The 13,348-nt window shown below is 48.8% G+C and overlaps 1 protein-coding gene across 3 annotated transcripts in view; it reads left to right on the forward strand.

Moving 5' to 3' along the window:
- The window catches only part of LGR6 (leucine rich repeat containing G protein-coupled receptor 6), a 124,215-nt gene that overhangs the window by 66,328 nt on the left and 44,539 nt on the right, over window positions 1–13,348 (forward strand). The window lies entirely within an intron of this gene.

Here is a 13,348-nt window from a genome sequence, read left to right on the forward strand (position 1 = left end):
TTTTGTGGCCAATATAAAATTATTGAATGACAATCTATTTTTCTCAGAATCCTGTACATAAGGCTCCATTTCCCCCTGACATGCAGTGTGCCAGGAAATTCTGAGGTCAGCCTTATCATTTTGTTATTTCAAGGAGAGCATATTTTTTCTTTATGAATGCTTACAAGATTTTTTTTTTCTTTATGCTTACAACTGAAATGTTTGCCAGAATGTGTTGAGGTATTCTTTCCACTTAGTTTGCTTGGGATACAATAAACATCTTAAATCTATACTATTCTTTCAGCTCAAATGTTTTCTTTCAATTACAGCTATCATGTGCTTCTGCTGCATTCACTCTGGGTTTAATGATCTGGAATACCTACGATTCTCAAGTTCAAATTCAGTTCTCTTTTCTATCTATCTCATATTTATTTCCATAATTTTCACCCCTTTGTCCTTTTATTCTGACTTCAAGGAGAGTGTCTTATGTTTGTTCTCCCCATTGCTAATTCAGTTTTTTGCTGGGCCAGGTCTACTCACTATCACCTAAAATGCAAATTTGAATTTTGCTTTTTCAACTTAGTTCTCCTGCAGTCTTCCCATATCTCACTTAGTTACTTAGTTTCATTTGCACTTCAATTTTTCTTTGAAACTTGCCTTTTATTTTATTTTATTTCATTTCATTTTATTTTATTTTTTGCTGTTGTTCTTCTGTCTTAGCTTTTTTTTTCTTTTTATGTATTTATTCCTGTTTCAGAGAGGTCATGATTTCTTGTACCTTACTGAGGGTGTCAAATAACTTCTATTACACCCTCAATAAATTATTTTCAGAGTTACATGATAGTCTTTTTTTTTTTTTTTTTTTTTTTTTTGAGACAGGGTCTCACTCTGTTGCCCAGGCTGGAATGCAGTCGTACGATCTTGGTTCACCACAACCTCCGCCTCCTGGGTTCAAGCAATTCTCCTGCCTCAGCCTCCTGAGTAGCTGGGACTACAGGCACATACCACAATGCCCAGCTAATTTTTGTATTTTTAGTAGAGATGGGGGGTTTCACCATGTTGGCCAGGCTGGACTTGAACTCCTGACCTCAGGTGATCTGCCTGCCTCAGCCTCCCAAAGTGCTGGGATTACAGACATGAGCCACTGCACCTGGCCAGTGTACATCTTTTTGTTTGTTTGTTTTTTCTCTCTATATCTTCATAGGTGTTTTAGTGAGAAGGTAGCTAAGTTTTCCTCTATTTTAACTGGAAACAACTTGAGTGTGTTTGACTTGTTCCTTCATTTCCTCCCTAGGCTAGAGAGGGATATGGCTTCAGCACAGGGGTGTTGGTGTGGTGGGTACTTGTGGACCAATCAATAAGGACTTGGAAGATGCCGAGTATAGGAGGGAAGAGTACCATGTGAGGTTAGGTCAGGAGGCTCCAGAAAGAGGAGTTTTAAGCAGAGCTTTGAAGAGAGGATGGAGAAACATCTTTCAAAGAGGGGCACCAACCTATACAAAGATCCAAAGATGAATAAACCATGTGCTGTGGGAAAAGAGGTAAGGCGAGAGGCACATTTGCATATGGAATAGAGAACTGGGGGAGATCTTCTGAGAAATTATGCTGGTGAGACAGTCATTTCAGGGAAGGGATCTCGAAGCCCAAGCCAAAGAGTTTGGGGTTGACTAGAAGCCATAGGTAATTCTCAGCAAGATAAAAACAAGATTACAACAGTGGGGATGATTGTGTAGTCTGTATGAGTGGATGGACAGATGGGTGAACGGAGAAACTGATGGATGGAGGGATGTGGGGCCAGGAAATAGGGAGACTGGGGAGGGGAGAGTTGAAACTACACAGGTATAACCTCTCCAGTTCTCATACTGGTCACAGAGAGCCTGGGAGCTCTTGGGAATGAGGGAGAAAATAGATTGTGGGAAGGACTGGAACCCTGTGGGAAGCCAGGGTTGATACAGACTTTTCCCATTTCTTCTCTCCCTTCTCCTATGGTACTTTTAGAAGTGTTGATATGTGCCTTGGTTTTCCCTGGTGCCTATTACTACAAAGTCTGCTAGGACAGCTTTTAAGTATCTTTAAAACTCTGGGATGTCACTTCTATTCCCTAAGCCTCTGACATCACTGCCCCCTTTCTGGAGAGGCAAGTCGGGAAGATCTCCATCAGCCTCTTCCTCCACCAACCACAGCCACCCTTTGCCAGGGCAGGCAGCCAGGCCTCAACCAACCACAGGACCCAGCTCCCAAGCACATATCAGACAGCCCACGAAGGTCCCCAGAAACCAGCCTGATGTCTGAAATTCAATGGCTGGAGGCTGGGGGATGGATGAGATGGCTTTTTGTAGTTCCCACCCCAGGATTCCGGGATTGTCACCCACAAAGCTGGCCTTCTGCCCAGATTGTAGGTCTGTGTCTTTGGGGGAAGCTCATAAAGGCTACACACAGAGGCGCTTACTTCTCTGCCTGCCTCCTGGAGGGTGGGTAATTATTTTTATATATTGCTGCTGAATAAAATACAAGAAATAGCTTGGAGGAATGCTCAGGTATCATCCTTTGATGTATAGAAAGGAAGCACTTTCTCTGCCCCCCCGGGGTTCTTGCACACCCATCAATTCTCCTGACAGATGGAGGGAAAGGGGAGTTGAGGCATTAGCATAGCCTGGAGAACCAGTTGGAATTGCCTTCGTTTTAATATCCCACCTTTGATCTATTGAGAGGCTGACAGTGAGGGGAAGGATCTTATTAGATGGCATAAATCAGAGCTGATGAAATCACTTTCCTCCAACAAACTTTTTCCCTGGGTGGGGAGAGGAAGAGAAAAGTGCTGCTCTAGCTCCCACCTGCCCTTCTCCCCTCAATTGTAGGTGGGCATGGAAAGGTTAATTCGAGGCTCCATCCACCATCACCCCCACCCCACCCCTGCAGGGAAGTGGAGTTCTCACTCCAGCTTCTGGTGGCTCAGTTGGCCTCCTCTGCTCCCTATACTGTCTGTCACCATGGGACTATCCCACCAGAAGTGCCCAGGCTCTGACTCCCGAGAGTTGTCACTTTTGGACTCTTCATGGCTTGTGTGCTCTGTGAGGGCCTGGTGCTGGGTTCCAGATGGGGAGAGGCACTGCTGGGATGCAAGGGATGAGCCCCAAGTGTTGGATGCTGCCAAGGAATGGTTCTCAGAGATGAGGGTCTTCAAAGTTCCTCAACCAGTGCCCCGGGAAGTGTCTCTGGGGGCCCCCCATGGCCCTGTGTGTGGGGGTGGGCAGGAATCGATGAGCACCTTCTTCTCCCACGAGGACAAGGGTAGGAGAGAGATGAACACTGAACTCGAAGAACACTGGACTCAAAACCAATGCCTTCTCTGGCTTTGCCATCTCTTTACTCTCTGACCTTGGACAAATCACTTGGTCCTTCAGAGTCCCCTTTCCTTCCTGGGTAAGTGGGGTCCCTGTCAGCTCTCACTTCCACTGCTGTGGTCTCCCCAGCAAGCAATCCTCTGAACAATGCTGAAAGTGCCCATAACTAGATTGATAAAAAACACAGACTGAATATCCATGGTGGGCAAGTTTCAGGGAAAGAGAGGACACAGCCCGTGTCTTCAGGGGTCTTCCCATGTAATGGGGGAGAAAAGTGACCAAAGTGGGCACTTGGGTAAAGTTGTTCAAAGCTCCGAAGTTGGCCTTTTACTGTCTCCCGCCTCTGTTGACCACCTTTCCCAGCTCCTCATCTCTCTGGCCCAAAGCTCCCTGTGTTCCGTCTGTGTCTCATTTCTAGAAGCTTCTCTCAAAAAGCTGTTATCCACTAAAAGTCTACCTAATAATACTTGCCAGATTTAAAAAAACAAAACAAACAAACAAACAAAAAAAACAATAACAGGCAGCTTCTACACTCTAAAAAAAGAATATTATCCAATGGTAGAATTTGGTCATTTTGAGATGCCTGGGGAGTCAGGGAGTGGGAGTTGGCTACTCTGTGCCTCTGCACAACACCACATGCTTGTAAGTTGGCCTGCTTGGGGACACGGGGACACAGCACAGAAGAATTTGTCCAAAGAAGGTATAGACTGTCAGAAGGACAGAGCCACAGGGACTCTTGAAGCGAACCCCCTCCTTAAGCAGGTGAAGACACTGATCCTGGAGAGAGGAAAGGGACTCATCTGAAATCATAGCGCCCTCTGTATCAGCAGGAATAAGACTTTTGCCAGCCTTCACACCCCCATTCCCACCCCACCAGACTGGTCTTTCTCAACCCAGACTTCCCAAGGCTTACAATTTAAAGTTCAGATCCATAAAGCCCCCAAGGACCCGCACGTTCTCTTCACTTCCACCTTTCCCATCTGCCTTCAGCCTCCACTCCCTGCGTCACCCAGGACCCTCTGCTCTCAGCACAGATGAGTTGGTTCTCCTCTCCCATGTTGTTCTTTGGTCAGTACCTCTGCACACACCCTTCTTTGCCAGAAATGCTCATTACCCTCATCCACTTGGTGATAATTCAGTTATTCCTCAAGATTCAACACAAATGTCCCATCTTTACCCCTTCTAGGAAGTTTGTCCTTCCTCCCTGGCTGAAGGTTCCACACCCTTCAATTCGTTTCCTCAACTGTTGGTGCACACCATTTTCAGACACAGACTCTCTTTTCCTCTCTCTCTGTCTAACACACACACACACACACACACACACACACACACACACACAATCACAATTGGTTATTTGTTAATCTTCATTGCTAGACTATGAGTTCCTTGAGGGCAGGAACCAAATTCATTCATCTCTGTATCCTTCCTGTCTTGTGTGGAGCCTGGCTAATTTCTTAGAATTGTGCCATCCAGTATGATAGCCACTTGTGGCATGTGTCAATTAAACCAAAATAAAATTTAAAATGTGTTTCCTCAGTCATGCTGGCCACACTTCATGAGTTCGGATACTGAATATGTCTCTCACTGCAGAAAGCTCTATTGAACAATGTTGTCTTGGAGAACACCAGAGGCATACAACACCCAAGATGGAGGGATGATGGATCTGGGGAGTCGTTAGCTTCCCAGACTATATGTAGGTCAATCCCTGGCACCTGCTTGAAGGGGAGCTTCCTGTAACTGGCTCTGGAGTCCAGTCATATGGGTTCTGGGCTTGGTGCCTACTTCTAGTGCAGACACCCTGCTTAGTCCCTTTGGCTACAGCCCCAGTTTTCAGCCCCCTAAAGGCCTTGGCTAGGACTGAATTACTTAACGGAGAAGGCTTCTTTTCATTAGATGGGACAGACCTTTCAGGACAAGCTCTGATGTTCAAGTCTTGATAAGGAGAAGTCATATCAATAAGCCTGAACTGAGTGGTAGCTTTGGAGTCAGACCAATGGCTTCATTCCTCTGAGCCTCCTTTTCTGCATGCAAGATGGGAAGCATAAAGTTCCTACTCCACCGGGCTAGGATGAAGATTAAATATGATAATATATGTAAATGCTGAGCACACCTGGCAATTAGCTCCTCAATATAAAAGCTAAGGCTTTTATATTGTTTTATCAAACAGCAAACTAAATAGTGTAAGAGGTTCTCTGGAAAGGGACTATGCGTTATTCAAGTTTGAACACTAGAACTGAGCACAAGGCTGGCATAATAGTAGGCACTCAATGAATGTTTATTGGATTTAATCCAATCCTATTTAATTGAAGACAAAAGGAATGATACCATCTGTAATGAGAGGAGTTTCAGGCAGTCTGATGAGTAGTGAGGGAGGGATGAGGGGGGCAGTAGAGCTTTATGGAAGCCCTCATGAGACCATAAAGGGCCTTCACAGAACGCAGGCTGTGTTCTCCAGGAGAGGAACTGGGAGGGGTGTCAGCCCGCAGGAAGGTAGAGGCTCATGAGCACCCATGCCTGAGTTGGTGGAGTCTGTGGGTGCAGATTCTGCGTGTTCCCCAGTCAAGCAAGCCCTCCTGCCAAGCAGGGCCAGGACATGCCATGGGCAGGGGACCCCACCACCCCATTGGGGCCCTGTAGCCCTCCATGCAGAGGCTGGCATCTGGCACTGCCGGCTGGTGATGGTGTGGGAGGCTGGGCCCTGCCGCCTATGGAAGGCCCGAGGGCATCTCCTCACTGCTCGGCAGGTGCCAGCCTGCTCCCTGCTGGAATCCTTGCCTTCCCTGGCAGGCTCTTGGTCAGGGCTGTTGGTCCCTCCAGGCAATCAACGGCTCCCACATGGAATATGTTCCTCGCAGAATAACCATTTCCATAGTGGCTGCTTTTTTTTTTTTTTTAACTTTCAATATCCTGCCCCTTCCACCCTCCATTCTCTACTCCAACCAGCGACTGAGATGTCCCCTCCCCACCCACATCTTTTCTCTATTCTCTCCCTTCCCATGTTCAACTGAAAGTCAGCTATGTAGCCAAGTAGGGGTCGGGGTTCAGAGATGAAAACCAGCCCTGGGATTGGCCAGGGGCAAACAATCAGTAATCCTGTGTCAAATGAACTGTCTTTGCCCTCAAGGCATCTCACCTCCCAGCCTCTTTCTTCCTCTCACTGGCATGGTTAGGAAATGAGAACAGGAGAAGGCCTAGCCCATGCTTTTGAGGATTTTTTAGTTTGGGAGCAGAGCCGACGTCATGGGCCTGTGACCTGTGTGGTTGCCAGGGCCCTGAGAGCAGAAGGGTCCTGCAACTGATTTAGTGCTCCATTGCCATCTTGAAGTTTTTTGTTTGTTTGTTTTGGAAATAGGGTCTCGCTTTGTTGTCCAGGCTGGGGTGAAGTGGTGTGAACACAGCTCACTGCAGCCTCGACTTCTGGGATCAAACAATCCTCCTGTCTCAGCCTCCTGAGTAGCTGGGACTACAGGAGCATGCCACCATGCCCGGCTAACTTTTAAATTTTTTCTAGAGAGGGTGTCTTGCTGTTTTGTCCAGGCTGGTCTCAAACTCCTGAGCTCAAGCAATCCTCCCGCCTGGGCCTCCCAAAGTGCTGGGATTACAGATGTAAGCCACTGTGCCCGGCTGAGATTTTAGTAATTTTAGAACACAGGCTTTTCATTCTCATTATGTAGCCAGTCCTATTCAGGAGGGTCTTAGTGATGGGCAGCTTCAAGGAGAGAGGGAGGCAGCCAGGCTGGCCTGGGAGTTTGGGCAGAGAAGTCCACTAAATTCAGCAACCTGAGTTTGTGAGTCACTGTAAGAAAGCTGGCTAGAGGCTCCCCTTCTCTGAGTGTTCAGCATCTGAAACAGAACCTTGGCCCTCCTTTCCCACTCTGCAAAACCCTGATGGGCTGGCTGGTCCTAGGACTGGCTGGAGATACTTTCTTAGAATTAGACCATGTCATGGAAGAGACTCTGGAGGCACCATCTTCCTCTTCTTGAATGAGAAGTGGAATTCCTCTCTGGATGTGCCCCAGCCCTGTGGAGCCTGCTTCATTCAGGCCCACCTTATCTCATGAATTCTGGGTTTCAGTCTCTCTCTGCTCCTAAAGCCCTCTGTCCTATGACTGCTGTGTCTTCTCATGTAATGTGGCTCAGAGCTAGGGAGGGGACCCAAGTGGTGGCTGACCTGAATGGAACAGAAGAGGAGGACACCTGCCGCCTTCCTCCTGCTTTCCTCTTCGTCTGCCTTAGGGCACACTGACCTTTGAATTTAAAGTCAGCCTGCGCTCAGGGAGCAGGTACTGTGGCAAGGCCCTGAGCGTGAAGCTTGACATGTGTGCTTGTTTTAAATGAATACTTGATGACGTCCGTGGGTCAGCTAGAGGCCCACTCAGACCCCTGAATCTGTCCCCTTTATCTTGTATTTGACTAAAATCTGGTAGGATATAAGATGGATTGGAGAAATAAATCCCAGAGAGGGTCCACTAGATTGATTTAGTCCTCTGTGGCCTGTAAGGGCCCCTGTTTTCCGAAGGAGATATGCTTCTTGCACATCCATATCTTACACAGAGAGGTGTGAGTCTCTCTGTCATTCCTTCGCTTTGGGGAACCAGACTGGTAGAGTGAAGCTCTGAGTTATTTTGTTTTGTTTTGTTTTTTGAGACAGAGTTTTGCTCTTGTTGCCCAGGCTGAAGTGCAATGACACAATCTCAGCTCACCACAACCTCCGCCTCCAGGGTTCAAGTGATTCTCCTATCTCAGTCTCCCAGGTAGCTGGGATTATAGGTGTGCACCACTATGACCGTCTAATTTTGTTATTTTAGTAGAGATAGAGTTTCCCTAGGTTGGTCAGGATGGTCTCGAACTCCCGACCTCAGGTGATCCGCCCACCTCAGCCTCCCAAAGTGCTGGGATTACAGGCGTGAGCCACCGCACCCAGCAAAGCTCTGAGTTTGAGTCCCAGCCCTACCTCTGCCTTTGGGCATTTCTCTTTATCTCTCTGGGCTTCAGGCTCCTCATATGAGACGAGTGAGGCCGCAAGGCTCCTTCAGGTTCTGATATAGTGTGATTCTTAGCGTACACTATTGTCCTGGGTCGCTGTCAGGGGTCACTTCTTGCTGTCTGACCTAAAGCTCTTCTACTATGCTTGCTCCCTGTTAGGTCCTCATCTCGTTTCAGTCAATTCGGACCAGGACCCTATGTCCCCAGCGAAGGGTCCCCTTCCCTCCTTCCCTCCTTCCCTCCTTCCCTCCCTGCTTCAGCCTCAGCCCTTAGCTGGGGAGTATGAGAAGCAGTTTGGCCCTTGACAGGTTAAGCTGTTTCCCCAGAGCCTAAGCAAGCCCAAACTGGCCTGTGAGGTCCCTGCTAATCTGCCCCATTACTGCAGGTAAGAATTATAATCAGAAATCACTTGAAGGGCCCAGGTCCACGTGGGAGAACGAGAGGCGCTGTTGGGTGTTGTTGATTCTGTTCCAGAGCTTAATTGGTATAATTGCTCTCTTCTGCCTGCCAAGCCCGAGTCCATCAGGATTGGCTCTCCCACCTTCTACAGGGAGCTGCTTAAAACGGTCTTTTAGTCCCCAGGGGAGGATTCTACTGGCCGCTCAGAGACTCCTTCAGCAATCCAATACCCCTCTCCTGGCTGCCAGATGGCAGGGGAGCCTAGGACCCACCTACCCTAGAGGACTAGAGATCCCAGGGGAGCCTGAACCCTGACTCGAAAGGGTAGGGGATTTCTCAAGCGAGCACCTTATCCTACCAGGAGCTGGTCGGAGAGATAGTAGGAGGGATTGCTCTATAGCCAGGTGTCGACCCTTAGGTGTCCCAAGAGTCAGAGGTTGCTGGGGCAGGGAGGGGTGTCCAACAAGAAAAGAAAGGGGAGGCTGGGCGCGGTGGCTCACACCTGTAATCCCAGCACTTTGGGAGGCTGAGGTGGGTAGATAACCTGAGATCAGGGGTTCAAGACCAGCCTGGCCAACATGGTGAAACCCCGTCTCTACAAAAATACAAAAAAGTAGCTGGGCATGGTGGCATGCGCCTGCAATCCCAGCTACTTGAGAGGCTGAGGCAGGAGAATCACTTGATCCTGGGAGGCGGAGGTTGCAGTGAGCTGAGATTGCGCCATGGCACTCCAGCCTGGGCAATAAGAGTGAAACTCTGTCTCAAAAAATAAAAAATAAAAAAGAGAGAGCGAGGGAGGGGAGAGGGGAGAAAGTTTAACAGAAGCCAATACTGCGCCTATCTCCTGCTGCCTCCTCCACTCCCCTCTGTGCTTCGTGGAGTCTCCCTCTAAGAGGGTGTTTGTCCTCACAGTCTCTTGGGTGGGCAGGTCATCAAACCATACAGCTGAGGGAAGCAACACAAAAGGCTGAAGGAGGGGATTTGTGGCTACATCTGTGTCATGGCGAAGCCCACACCTTCCACATCACAGGAGCCCCCTGGGTCAGAGCTGCCAGATAAAATACAAATGTTGCATGGGACTTACTCAAACTTATACTTGCTTATCTGAAATTCAGATTTAACTGGGCATTGTCCCAAATATTACACGGGACATATTTATGCTAAAAATTGTTATTTATCTGAAATTCAAATTTAAATGGGCAGCGTGTTATTTTATTTGCTATATCTGGCAGTGCTACCCTGGGTCCACGCCCCACCCCCAAGCCCACCTGGCCTGAGTGTAAATGCCCCGACTCTCTGCTCACCCCAAACACAAACACAGGCCTGGCCAGTTTCTTCCATGTGCTCATTCCACCTTCTTCATTTGCCAGTTTGCTTCCCTTTCTCCTTTGGTGTGTCCCAGTTCCCAAGTACCAGGAGTAGGGCTGCAAACACCTCCCCTCTCCAGCCCTCGGCTACTCCACCTTGCCCCTTCAGGATACCATAAGCCAGGACAGAAGATGGATCCTCCCTGACAGAGCAGAAAAAGGCCTGAAGGCTCAGCCCACCCGGCCCTTCCCTAAGAGACTGAGAAAGTGAGGCCCTGTTTTAAGCCACTGCCATGCTTGGCCCAGCCTGGCAAAAGGGCCCTTCCCAAGCTCTCCTGCCTATGGGTTACACAAAATGCAGGAGATGGACTAATCGGGACTGTAGGTTACATGTATGAATGTGCACATGCATGTGACTGGCAAACGTGTGTACTCACACATAGGCACATGCATAGCAAAGGCCACTTCCAAGTGCCCCCTAAGATCACAGAATAAGTTTTCCCCTTGCCCTGCCCTGACCCACTTCCTGCCTGCCTCCTAGCACCTCCTTACGGTACGTGGCCATCTTCTTGGCTCAGCCACAGTCTCTGCCCTGATATCCCAGGCTGTCCCAGGTGAACAGGTTCTTACCTCCCCTCATGCACCTCAGTGCCAACACTACACAATGGTGAGGCACATAAATTTTGACGTTAGACAACTTGGGTTCAGATTTAAGCCCTGCAGCTTACTAGCTGTGGGGCCTTGGGGGGCTTAATCTCTCTGTAAAATGGGGCTAATCAGAGCTACCTCAATTTCATTTTTGAGAAGATATAGGACAGAGTACCTGGTATTGTATACCTGGCATATGACAAGGACTCAATAAATGGAGACAGTGATTAATATTGGTGTCATGGTTGTCACTGTAGGGATGTTCTCTGCCCTGAGCTTTGGAGAAGGAGGTACTGCCCCCCCCCTTAGGGAATGAGGCTTCCTAGATCTGTTAATTTACCCATTAGGGAGGCAGTAGCAGAGAGCAAGGCCCGGATCTGTGAGAAGTGTCAGGCCCTAGCCCCTCCCTGGCCCCACATCCAATGGGTTGCTGGGCCTTATCAATTTGACCTCTTTTTTATTTTTTTGAGATGGAGTTTCACTCTTGTCACCCAGGCTGGAGTGCAATGGTGTGATCTCGGCTCACTGCAACCTCTGCCTCCCAGGTTCAAGCAATTCTCCTGCCTCAGCCTCTTGAGTAGCTGAGATTACAGGCATGTGCAACCATGCCCAGCTAATTTTGTATTTTTAGTAGAGACGGGGTTTCCCTACATTGGTCAGGCTGGTCTTGAACTCCCGACCTCAGGTGATCCGCTCACCTCAGCCTCCCAAAGTGCTGGGATTACAGGTGTGAGCCACTGAGCCCGGCCATCAATTTGCCCTCTTAAGGATATCCGAAATCTGTGTTCCCTTCCCCCATCCACACTGGACCTGCATTATCTTCCCTTGAGGCCCTCATTCATGACACCCCTTTCCATCTCTCCTTGTTGAAATTCTATCCTACCTTAAGAAGGCCATCTCAAATGTGACTTTTTCTTTGTGGTCCTAAGCAAGACTCAGGGCTTAGGGATCTGTCTGTGGTCTCTGGAAAATCTGGGACTAAGATGCTGCTCCCATGGAAAGGGCCATCCCAAGGTCAGGAGGAGTGTCTGGGCATCTGCTGGTTGGGCATCTGCAGATGAGAGCCCTCACCACAATGGAATGGGGTGTCAAAGCAGGACAGCCTGGATCCCCAACCATCCCTGGTAAGGGGGGCTGTCCAGGTCTCCTCTAGCCTACTGGTGTGCTTGGTCAGGCCATCAGTTTGAGGCTTGGAAGCAGAGAATTTAGAGGGCATTTATTCACTCATTTATTTATTGCCCATTTATTTAAAAACATTGAGTGCCATCTGCAAACTAGGCATTGTGCTGGGTGCTGGGAGTTCACAGCTGAACGTAGTGCCTGCTATGGTCATTTATGCAGGAGGTTGAGGTACAGCCCTCATCTTCTGGAGTAATTGATGATCAAATCCAAGAACAAGGGCTCCCAGGACCAGCTGAGCACTAATCACAGCAGGAAATGGCTTTCTACATCCTCATTCAGTCTTCCTGTCTTCTCCAGCAATCCAAGGTCATTATATGGGAGCATAAGATCTAGAAAACCTAGCTCAGTGCTTTAAAAACATTAATGTGCTGATGAATCAATGAATCACCTGGGAGTCAGGTTAAAATCCAGGTTCTGATTGAGTAAGTCTGGGGTGCGGCCTAAAATTCTGCATTTCTAACAAGCTTCCAGGTGATGCTGGGGCTAATGGTCCATGGGAGTCCACATTTGCACGAAGCTCCCCAGGGTGGTTCAGCCACAGACCATCAAGGCTGTGATGGCCACCACTGGAGAATCATGTCCAAGGTGACAGGCCTTGCCAGCAGAGGGCACTCACTGAAGGGCCTTTGGTCCCATCATGTCAGGTTTGATGTGGGTGGGAAGGGTTTCCTAACTACAGCTTTCGAAGAATGTCCTGGTGAATGCGCTTTCACACCCAAGACTGCAGTGTTGGCCCATCCACCCATGGTCCCCTTGCTGGTGAGCCAGGGAGTATTTCCCAATGGTGCTTGAGGTCTTCACAGACAGAGCACTGGTGAGATGCTTAGGGAAAAGACAGAAGCACTACTGGACCTTCTACAAGGGGGCTTGTGCTGTTGGGATGAAAGATCACCCCATCCCACCCTACTGATCACATCACTTCTCCTTTGGGTTCAGGATTATGGGGCTGTAGGGCCTTTGTGGATAAGGCTGGGGTTTCCATGGCTTCAATGCTATATGGCTATGCAGGAGGACCATGGCTCAGGGCCAAGCCTCGCTTCAACATAGGAAAGTCCAGCAATAGATCCATGGTACAGGTCAGTTTGTCTGGTCCCTGTGAGACCATCAGCTTAGGGCAATAGGGGTTCAGCCCAAGTCCCAACCTGGGGCTCAGAGACAGTAGCATATTGATAAAGGCTATCATGGCCTGGGCACATCTGTAAAAAGCTAAGGTTGAAAATCTCCTTGTTTTGCTGGGCTGCTAAGATCTTCTAGGGCTCCCATCAGTAATCCTCGTATCACCCTAGAATCTCTGGTTATGCAAAAGCAGGATCACCCACCATCTGTTCAGCTGTTCTGAGAGGCAGCTAATCAAGAACTTCAACTGTGGCATGCAGGAGACTCCCAGAGGTCATCGACTGAGCAAGAAGCCCCAGGACTTTAGCAAGAGCCCCTTGCCCCTGGGCCCTTGAAGGGACAAGGAACAGGTGGTGCTAGGGATGGGTGACAGGGAAGGGCTTACAC

Source organism: Rhinopithecus bieti, unplaced genomic scaffold, assembly GCF_001698545.2.
Source record: "Rhinopithecus bieti isolate Rb0 unplaced genomic scaffold, ASM169854v2 scaffold_24392, whole genome shotgun sequence".
NCBI classification, from domain to species: domain Eukaryota; kingdom Metazoa; phylum Chordata; class Mammalia; order Primates; family Cercopithecidae; genus Rhinopithecus; species Rhinopithecus bieti.